The following is a 9,827-nucleotide window of genomic DNA, read 5'->3' as shown; positions in this document are numbered from 1 at the left end:
GAAGCAATGGATCCCAGAAAATGGAGAGGCAAAGGACCTGCTAATATAGCAGATAACTGATGATGATGACCTTATCCATAAGTAATATCGTCATAAACAGATTTATTTTGCTCCTTTGTTACAGCTGGCTTTTTCGCTTAAAATGTTATTTAATGAAATGTGTTTAATCAACTTATGTTCTTATTTGTATACATTCTGTGTGTCAGCTCTGTTCTGTTATTGTACAACCTAAATAATTTTTCGTATTCAGATATCTGACCTCGCTTGCGGAAGTACACTCAATGGAAATTCGTCATGGAATATTTTCAATTCGTCATGAAAGCAAAGGAATATTGGTGGTGCTGTCGTCTGCTAACATCTCAAGTTCATATATATAAAGTACAGTATAACTTCTGCACAATTTCAGTGCAGTCATCTGTTCATTGTAAATAAGTGTGTGTGTGTGTGTGTGTGTGTGTGTGTAATCTAACTTCTGCACCATTTCAGTGCAGTAATGTGTTCATATAACACATATTCATACAGTATAACTTCTGCACAATTTCAGTGCAGTAATCTGTTCATTGTAAATAAGTGTGTGTGTGTGTGTGTGTGTAAGTATAATCTAACTTCTGCACCATTTCAGTGCAGTAATGTGTTCATTATATATAAGTATTGTATTAGTTGTATTACACGTTTATTACCGTATATATACATAAAAAACTTTTTTATTTTAAATTCAGTCCATTAGTATTTGTGAAATGATCCTTTCATATAGTGTTCATTAAAAAATGACGATCATTCCACTTGTGATCTGTGGAATTGAAATTATTTGTTTTAGTTGTAAATATGTGTCATTTATTGTTGTTTTTCTGACATGTTTTACATCCTGGAGGAGGTCTTCACTACGGATCAATTGGAATGAAAGCAAATCACATAAAATGAAATCAAAACCTATTTTCACCGCGCTCATTTATGTTATAGTGATAGATTTCGTGCTTTATATATATAGAACTTGAGATGTTAGCAGGCTACAGCACTCTCAAAACGTTTTCCCTGAGAAAGCTTAATTGTGCCATACCGTGGCGTGACGTGCCGTGACGTGATGGCCTATGTGAATGCCGTCATACGAAATGCATTGTAAAGTAGCTTCATGCCTTCACCCTCTTAAGAATGTTTCTGCTCTCGCGCTATACCTATTTAGCTGTAAAACTATCATTATATATTAGTGATGTGCCTTATAGAAACATTTCATTTGGCTCTATAGCTTACTGCAGTATGGGATCGATTGACATTTTTAAAAATCCATCGATATCTTTCCAAGACGGTATTGCGATTATTTTTGTTGTGTTGGCCACCATGTTAAAGTGCATTTTGTTGTACTCTTTGGTTTCCGCTAAGAGCTTTCTTCTTTCATTTGCTGGCGGTGGTGATACATGTTCGTTTGTCGCTGGTGATATCCGTTGAAATCTCCTGGTTTTTCAGAACTACTGGAGAATTAGGTAGTTTATTTCAACAGGAAGCATGAGAGCAAAGGTGAGCTTAAACATTCGTGAGTGTGATTGACGAATAATGATATATTTATGTGAATGTGCGTCACCACGTGATTTTTGGGGAGCCATTAATAATATAGTGTTTTCTCTTAAGGTCTGTAATATTTGCAAAAGAGTGAAGTACCTGATATAAAATGTTGGGTAAATTAAACTACCGGGTTGTTTTCGTAGTAGTAATTGTGTGTAGTGTTCAGTGTTGTTGGATTCGCAGTGATAAGTCTTTCAGCTTTACAAGCAATGTGCTGCGTTACGTCTGTTATAAATATTGGGTAAATTATAAGTTAGAAGCCCTAGTTTTTCGTAGATTGAAGTGTTAGTCACGCTTTGTTGAGATCGGAGTTGGCCTTGTATTGTGAACTCTGAAATGCTTTCCATAGAACTTACGGGTTTCCACTTTTCCTGTTCTTAGAAAAACGGTAAATAAAGGGGTCAACATGTGTTGTTTGCGTTTCTCAATTATGCTGAGAGCTACTTTGTACCTATGTTCAGTTTTGATATGCATAGTAAGTTATGTAAATGCTTTCAGTGGAGGAAGAAGCGTATGCGGAGGCTGAAGCGGAAGAGGAGGAAGATGAGGGCGAGGTCGAAGTAGGTTGCTGGCCCTCACGCTGTAAGTATTGTAATGCTATGTAATAGCTGGTGGAAATACCACACCTTATCTTGTATAGAGTTTGAGGCCATGTTTTTCTTGGCTGATGTCTTTAAAATTTAGTATTTGCATAATCTTTTATAAATGATTTTGGAGGAGTCTGTGCTTGACCACTCTGAGATCCTGCTGAGACTACTGCATAGTAGTGTTCATGGGAAACTGATTGCCCTCAACTCATTTCTTAGTCTCCAGCGTTGTCGTTTGTATACTAGTGTAAATTGATTAAATGTTTCTCTTAAAATTAGTGTGTATTGTAATGCCCATATTCCTTTACTTCTGGTGGTTTAGAAAATTCTTATGTAGTACACTGTTTGGTTAAAAGATCAAAGCTGAGTTTTGAGAACCTGTCATTGTGCCATATTGCAGGCTTATTTCATTCAATGTTGTCATTTAACATTTTGTCTAAAATTTTAGTTAAATTTCAATTACAGAAGTGGCAGCATAGTGTGCTGTAAATAACAAGTGTTGAACACTCGTATTAGGTTCGTTTGAGCAGTTGCCAGTCAGTGCCATACAATAGGCTGTACCCATACTTGTGCAGCTACGATGACGTAGGCAGCTCGTGCTTGGTGTTTGCTCATATGCTTTTTGTCGTTTTTGTGCATGGAATTTCGTGTGGTGGGCATCACGTGACCATGTGGAGCCTGTGGCACGTTGAGAGGACCTAAGTTATCAATTCTGCCCAGATAAGAAATCCAAATAGGAAGCAGTTCTTGGCATATGATTCATTTCAAAACTAGACTCTTCAGCTCAAAGTACCATAACATTTTACTGTGTGGTGACTTTGATTTTTAATTCATACTCTGCAATATTATGTAGCATTTCCAATCAGGTTTACATCTACACAGCTCTGCAAAAAGCTAGTAAGGTGGAAAACAAATTTCTTGCAAAAAATTTGTGTAGCTTACACCAGAATACAGGACAAGAAATTTTAAAATGTGTAAAAAATTTAACAAGTGTGTCTGTGAGGCAAAGAAACTAAAACTCCTAGTTCATATTCTACTCTAGAAATAAATATAAAGCAGTGTGAAGAGTTAAAATTATAAAACACGGTATGCTGCCAGTCTACAATTTAGCATGGAATGGCATTCTATAAATTTAAGATGTAAACACAAACTTAGAAAGAACTTAAGGCCTAGAGGAAGTACTAAATAATTGCCTTGACTGAAACATTCACAGAAGGCAGATTTGTAAAAGTATGCTACAGTTCTCAATATATTTGCAACAAAATATTTAGTTCAAAACTACTGACCAAATTAGCATTAAGAGATCTTACAGGGTCATGAAAGGAATGGGACACCAGACTACTCCAGGAGCATTGGAATTTCATAAACCATACTAAAATGCTTCATTCAACTCTTAATTGCACATTTGGGTCGACAGAAGCGTCCGATCCCACGCGTCGGCTTTGACCCCCGTGACATAAGGGTGTTGTCGTGTGTGACGTCATGACGGTGCGGAGTTTGGTTTGAGTGTGGCTGTCTCCTGTTCTGTTTTATCATATTTTATTTACTTTTCTGATCTGTTCGTTCTATCTCGTGAGATTTTTTTAAATTTAAAAACACTTATTACTTATTTTAATTATGTTTCCTCCAATTCCTGTTTTAGTTTATTATATTTACCTTTCTGATCTGTTCGTTCTATCCCGTGAGATTTTTTTTTAAAAAGACAAAAAACACTAATCAGCTACTGAAGCATCTTTATCTTCTATGGGTTGCAGGGGTTACGACCCCTGGGGAGGTGGGTGGGTATTCATGCATGGCTTTCTTCACTTACACGTTGTAGCTACGCAAGTCGTCTAAATTTGTTTATATTTAGTTTGCCCAACACCCAAAACACCCCATTTCCCGCGCTTGTCCTGTTAGTGTCATTAGGCTTCTTGTGGAAAGTGTGTGTTTGTTTTTGTTTCCGCCATATTTGTGACGTCATGGGTCAAAGCAGACAGGCGGGATCGGACGCTTCTGTATTTCCGCACATTTCTATGTCTGGATGCACTCTAAAGTACCTGATGTTCAGTTTTTGTATGTGGTTTTTGTGATACCAATTATCTTGGAGGTCCAGTACTGTATTCTCATGTTTGGTTCTTTATTATGGTATGTCATTCATCCCAGAAAATGAAAATTTGCACTAGAAATTGAAGAAAGTTGAGAGTAACCAATAGTGTGGAATGAAAAAATTTCAAATAAACTGCATCAGTGGAAAAAATTAACAGAAGCAAATTTGTCTATGAATAGCTTCATTAAGGCATTAATGGTTGATTGCTAATAATGTGAAAGTAATATAGAATCAGGAACTTGAAACTACTTATATTGGTCTTTCATGATTAAGAGAACGTGTATTCACTTGATGGCTTCTGGCCACAGAAAAGTTTTTTTTTCATTTGACATGGGAGCTGTAAACTAAGACAGTACAGCAATATGCCAAAACATATACACGGTTCACATGGAGGACCCCTCACTGTAACTCAGCTTGCTCTGTGCATGTCTGAATCTGGCAACTTGGGTGTACAGGAAATTTTTTCCGGGTAGCATCTGGCTACTTGTTGCTACTGCTCATACAGCAAACAGCTGTGCTTCAAGTAGCCAGAAGTGGGAGAAAGCACTGCTCATACACGAATTCAGCTCTGTGCAAGTTCATGAGCCTGCTGGCAACTGCTCAAATGAACCTATTAATGCAAATGTTTACTTTGGTGTAATTTTATGGTCTGTCATACAGCAGGAACAGCATTGTCATGGTTGTTTCCAACATCGGCATGCTGTGCTGCTGTAACTAAAATTTTACCTAAGGCTACACAGCAAATAAATTACCACTTTCATTGGCAACCTGAAACTTATTAACTTAAATGTTAAGGTAGTGAAAGTTGTTCTGTAGGCTGGAATTTAAAACCAGAGGAAGACTTTCTTACTGGTCTTACATGGGCATGTGGATATTACTTTGTAATACACAGTAACCTATGGTAACAAAGCAGACATGGTTGGAAATAGTTCCTTAATATGTAACTTAACCATTGGACAATGCAAAAATTGATTTGAATGGTCTGAACAGTTGGGGTTACTAAATTTACAAATTTAACTTGCTGACATTTAAATTTCCTCCATTCTGGAATTTAGTTCACATATTCATTCTCCTAGAAAAGTCATTCAGTGTGGAAAAGAAAGCTGCTAGTCATCTGGTTTGGAAATTGCTCCATACTTCAAATGTTAAACAGGTGAGAATTCATGAGTTAGCTTGGGATCCCCTCTACATTTTTGGTGGTAATATACATTACCAGCTTGCATTAAAATGGTCAGATACTTGTACATTGTATAGCTTTCCTGAATTTGTCTTGCAGTTTTTTTTAATGAAGCATTAAATATGGTGTGTATGTAGATACCAAGCTACACAGCAAAACAGTTAAAATCAAATTATCATGTAATCTCACTTTAGGCTGCACTGTAGACGTCAAACTTCAGGGGGTCAGTTATCATTCATTTTCCCTCACCCTTATTATGCACTGCTCTGCAAATGCATCTACTGGTCTGTTCCCTTCTTTGCTTGAGCCAGTCCATGTGAAGTCAGTACACCCAATTTACTTCACTATTTTAGATTTTGATAAAATATAGTACTCATAATTAGATTAGATTTACTTTCATTCCAATTGATCTGTAGAGAGGTCCTCCAGGATGTGGAACATGTCAGAAAAACAATACAGGACAAAGCTAATGTACCATTCCACAGGTCCCAAGTGGAATGATCGTCATTTTTTAATGAACACTGTCATTTTACAAATACTAATGCACTGAATTTAAAATAGTGTTTATTTATAAGGTAATACAACTACTGTAATACTTATTTACAATGAACACATTACTGCACTCAACTGGTGCAGAAGTTAGGTTATACACACACACACACACACACACACACACACACACACACACACACACACACACAAATTTTCAGTGAAAACATTACTGCACTGAAATTGTGCAGAAGTTATGTTGTACTTATATACAAATCAGTTGGTTTTCCTAAGAAATTCATCAATGGAGTAGGAGTTGGTCACCAATAAATCCTTTAGGCTTCTCTTAAACTGAATTTCATTGGTTGTTAAGCTTTTTATGGCTGCTGGCAAGTTATTGAAAATGTGTTCCTGAATAATGCACACCTTTTGGTACTAGACTAAGTGACTTTAAATCCTTGTGAAGATTATTCTTATTCCTAGTATTGATTCCATGAATTGAGTTGTTGGTTTGAAAAAGTGATATATTTTTAATGACAAATTTCATTAAGGAATAAATATATTGGGAAGCAGTAGTTAGTACCCTTAGTTCCCTAAACAGGCTTCTGCAGGATGTTCTTGAGTTCACACCACATATAATTTTTACTGCATGTTTTTGTGCCTGGAAAACTTTAGCTTGGCTTGATGAATTACCCCAAAAAATAATCCCATATGGCATATAATTGGTGCTGAGACTAAAAATTTTTAAATGTTCATGAAACATTGCTGTATAAAATTGTCAAACTGGCCAAGAAAGCATGAACACCTCCTTAAATAGCTGAGCTGCCTTAGTTGACTGAGCTGGGAAAGGTGTCATCTGGCAACATTTTTATGCTCTTTCCTGTATTAAAACTGGTTCTGATTAAGAAATTTTTCAAGGTGTAATCATAATTTTTATTAAAATTTCCATAATTACTTAGTACTTACGTAAATGGCAAAGTATAAACATGGTATGACAGGTTCATTCTTAAACATTTTTCACAAGTAGCCTTGTTTTGACCAAAAATGAATTTAATTAAAATATGCAGAAAGGTAACTAACACATTGAACTATCTTAAAACAAAACCAATCCAGTCTGTAATGAAGGTGATTGCTTGCCTTAGTTTTATACAGTTTAAACTGATGGCCTGTGAAGACAAAACACACATTGAACATGAGACCTGTAACTTTGGTATTTACATGTTGCAAACTGAAATGTTTAGGCAACAATCATAACTGGGCCCAGTTTTCTAAACCTCTCATAATTTTTTACAGTGAAAAATGTAGTTCAACTTTTACACACTTGTCTCAGGATTAGTTTGAATGGCCATAGCCAGATTTGATAATATTTGCTGAAAAGTATGAACTAGCTTATATTTTAAATTTAATTTAAATTATCCCAGCAAAGGCTAGTGAAAGTAATTTTGTTCAGCAGCGTGTTGTACTGTAAAAACATCTTGTTGCCAATATTTTCTGTTTGAGCATAACTATATGTAAGCTATAACTTGTGTACTCTTCATGTTCTGTTTTTAGGAATGTTCTGTAATATTTTTGTTGTACTGCATTGTTAGCATTAACTTATAATGTGATTCATATTCCATGCAGGTGTAAGCAATGTACATTGCATTGTGGCCAGTGGGCAAGGTTATTTTTAATTGTCAGTTGTAAATTTAGTTTCTGATTGTATTATTTACTGTGGAATTCTATTTTTTTCAGCTGCTGGAACTCCATAACATCTGATCCACACTCCTCATTGTGTTGTGTGGCTGCAGCAGAGACTTTTGTATAAATTTGTTGGGACAATAAATGTTTCAACAAAAGCTTTGTTAATTCTGCTCTTTTAACCTGATCCTGTGAAAAGTCTTAAGAACCCTATTAAAACAATGAAAAGTAGCTTCACGTTACAGATAATTCAACTCTTCTCATTTCACATAGAAAGTTGACAAAGGTAATTCAGTATTTAACTCCTACACTGAGATGGTATGAATTTTTACTAAAAAGCTAATTAGATTTTTGCTATTGTAGTCCGTTCTCAACTGAGCTTTTAATGGTAGTATGTTTAATAATTTCAGAATGTTGTAATTGAGCTCCTTCAGAGGAATTTTCACTTTTGCAACAGTAGCCTGCTGTCCAGCTGAGGCAGTTGTAACATACTATGGATAGTGCAGTAATGGAGACTGAAGTGATACCCTAAAAGATAAACACAGGTCACCTAAATCTGAATATTGACTTTGTTTGCAGCAGTGGGATCACTAGTACTGAAGCTGTTAGGAAACAAAATTGGCTTTGTTTTTAGACAACTTTAACTTGGAAGTTACTCTTGCCCCTGAGAAGAGTGCCCCTATAAACCTGCTCAGTTACCAAATTTTTTTATTGACTTTTAAGTTGACAGCAAATCTTCATTGGTTCCATAATTTGGAGATTGCTATTCAGAAATTTGCAAAAAAATTGGTGTTGATGCTCAGTATTCTTCTTAGAAACCTGGAATATGATTTTACAGAGAATGTAAATGAGGTGAAAATTTTAAAATTTACCTATGGTCCATGAGGGGACTTAGATTATGGTGTTATCTGATTTGGTATTATGTATATATTTGAGTGATGCAGCAACATGAGGTTATTTTTGCAATTGGAATAAAATTACTAATTATAAATAAAACAGCTTCTGGCTGCAGGGTGGTTTTGCAACTTCCATAGATGAGTATGGGAATTCTGTTCCTATCATCAAATGCACCTTCAGCACACATCTAATGGATAAATATTTTAGCATTTGCAGCTGGCTATTGGCAAAATGAAGAGTGCCATGTCCAAACCAACACACCATGGGTTGTAGGAATAAAATGGAGAATGTACTTTATAGTTCAGTATTGGAATGTTTTCATATGAATAAAACTAGAGCTTCTCACAAGTGAAGTCACTGTTTTTTGAAGTGGCCTCTGTAGTGTCCTTAGAGCTGAATACTGTTGAAGTGAAGTTTTTGCGAGTTTGTATAAGAAGACTTAGTATGTATACACCAGACAATTGCCACAGACATTTTCAGATGTTCGTAAGTTGGTGGGTCAGAAAAATAACTGGTGTTTTACAAAACCGAGTGATCTGGCTATTGTAATAAACCCCACTTGATGCACAAGTAGACTTGTGGCATATTTAACAAAAATTCTTGTTGGAAAACAGTTGTAGATGAAAATTTCTTGTAATCTTAAGGTTTTGTGTTCATCTAACTGGAATAGCAAGGTTTCTTGCATGTTGAAAACTTGGTAACCTTTTTAGAAAATGTATTTCTGTAAATTGTTCACCATTTTAGTAATTTTTTGCTGTATAAATTAAAATTGAAATTTAGTATTAATCTTCCTGATGCTAGTTCCATATTTATGCACTGAATAGATATCCTGTTTGATTTGAATAAAATGTAGGGTTGAGTGTGTTGTGTACTGGAAGCTGCACACAACTTTTTTAGAATAGGTGAGGTAGTGAGAATGAGCTCCCTTGTCAGAATATGCTGTTAATTTTTTATTCACATGTAGAGAACTTTTGGAATGTAGTTTTATTAATGACCCCATAACAGGGTCTTTCAGCAAGTTCAGTGTGTAGTTTTTGATAAAGGTCAAAACTTTATTTACAATAATAGTTAAGTCTCCAAGTGATGCGTCTTAACAACGTCCTTTACACAAAAAATGTACAGCCTCATTCTTCCTTCCTGTGACCATGAGTATGTATAAACAAAGCTTGGGCAGGAGCTAAATTACTACTACCACCTAAAACTACAGTAATATGAGAAGTGCGATAATAAAGTACATTTCTATTTAGGAAAATTGTAAAGGCCACAATACTCACTTAGGTTAACTGTTTGCTAAATGTGGAGGCTTACGTGAGTACAGTGGCCTTGAGTTTTGCTTGTAGAGATGTAATTT

At 35.6% G+C, this 9,827-nt stretch overlaps 1 long non-coding RNA gene across 1 annotated transcript; it reads left to right on the top strand.

Moving 5' to 3' along the window:
• The first annotated feature begins 1,355 nt into the window (after positions 1-1,355).
• LOC126236156 (uncharacterized) lies at positions 1,356-9,574 on the top strand. Its single transcript, XR_007544876.1, has 4 exons — positions 1,356-1,512; positions 2,056-2,139; positions 7,634-7,865; positions 7,990-9,574. It is a non-coding gene; the product is annotated as an uncharacterized LOC126236156 (long non-coding RNA).
• The last annotated feature ends 253 nt before the right edge of the window (positions 9,575-9,827 follow it).

This window comes from Schistocerca nitens, chromosome 2 (genome assembly GCF_023898315.1).
Source record: "Schistocerca nitens isolate TAMUIC-IGC-003100 chromosome 2, iqSchNite1.1, whole genome shotgun sequence".
NCBI lineage: Eukaryota > Metazoa > Arthropoda > Insecta > Orthoptera > Acrididae > Schistocerca > Schistocerca nitens.
The sequence above is the reverse complement of the archived record's forward strand: the minus strand, read 5'-3'. Positions and strand labels throughout refer to the sequence as shown.